The following is a 1,309-nucleotide window of genomic DNA, read 5'->3' as shown; positions in this document are numbered from 1 at the left end:
ACCAACTAAGGAATAATTTTAAAATTTGTGTGCGCTGTCTCGAAGCTCTCATCAAAGTGCATTATAATAAATGACTGGGAATATCTCTCTCCGTTTCCAGGCTTCAATTATGCAAGGCAAAACTCTTATCGATCGAACGTGGCCTTTTTGCATTATGTGGCGCTGTGAAAAATTGCCAGCCATTTGTTTGCCGAATCATGAATCTTATAGACAATGTCCAGTCCGAGTCTACCGACTCCCATATATTGGCTGGAATTTATGCATGAGCCCCTGTAAAGGCTCTCGAATGCGGCTTCAGTGTTTTGTTGCTGCACTGAAAATGCATTGGAAATTGCACAGCAACAGCAACAGGATGTGGAGCAGCAGCAGGAGCAGAGCTGGGAGTACAAGTGGATGCAAATTGAGCAATGCGGCTGGAACTCTTGAGATTGCACATCAATATTGCTACACTTGACACATGCCAAGGGCCGAGGGCCGACGGCCGATGGTCCAGGACCCCACATGAGAGGCGGCCCGTCCGGCACTGATTAACATTTGAAGTGTGCCATTCGTGCGGAAGAGTTATAGAAAAATACCAAATTGCCATTGCAGATGCGACTCCACAAAATTCCGACTATTTTCGACTATTTTCTCATCTTCTTTTAATTCGGTGCATCCACTCGAGTCAGCCACTTGCAGCGGCCACTAGCAGATGAAATTGCTCATACGCAACGCAGCAGCAGCATCTGTCTGTCTGTGCACTTTTGTTATAAAAATCTTTACAGCCCACCCACTTACAAGCAATTGATGGGGGAAAAAATGGCAAAAACTTGGCTCCCATCTGGCAGCCTTCGATTGATTTCCTACTTTAATGCGCAGAACAAGCTTCTTCAGGCTGCCTCAGCTTTGTTCCTGCTGTCGAGCATATCAAATTTGTTCAAGCTCCCTGCCTTTTTATTACTTTTTCCTCTACACTGCTGAAGATGTCTATGTGGATGCAACAGTTGTGGTTCAGTGTGTAAATTTAATCAGGCAATTTACTCAACTTTGGTGCTCTGCAGCTCTGCAGGAGGAGGTTCTGCTTCTGTCTCCCTGTCTCCCGCTTTATTGGTTTAGTTGGGAGTGTGCAAAAATGGCGAAATTTAATTAAATGCACTTTTGGCAGCGGAGGTAAACCTGGTAAAGCTAATTTGAGGAAAGCTTTTATTTAGTTCGGTTATAAAGAAAATGAAATGGTGAAAATTCGTTACTTGTTGATTTTAATTAATTCTGTTAATACTGACTGTTCCAGACTAGCAGCGCTAGCGGCGCGGCAGAACTGTTAACATCC

The sequence above is a fragment of the Drosophila guanche genome, unplaced genomic scaffold (assembly GCF_900245975.1).
Source record: "Drosophila guanche unplaced genomic scaffold, DGUA_6, whole genome shotgun sequence".
Taxonomy (NCBI): domain Eukaryota; kingdom Metazoa; phylum Arthropoda; class Insecta; order Diptera; family Drosophilidae; genus Drosophila; species Drosophila guanche.
This window is presented reverse-complemented; position numbering follows the sequence as displayed.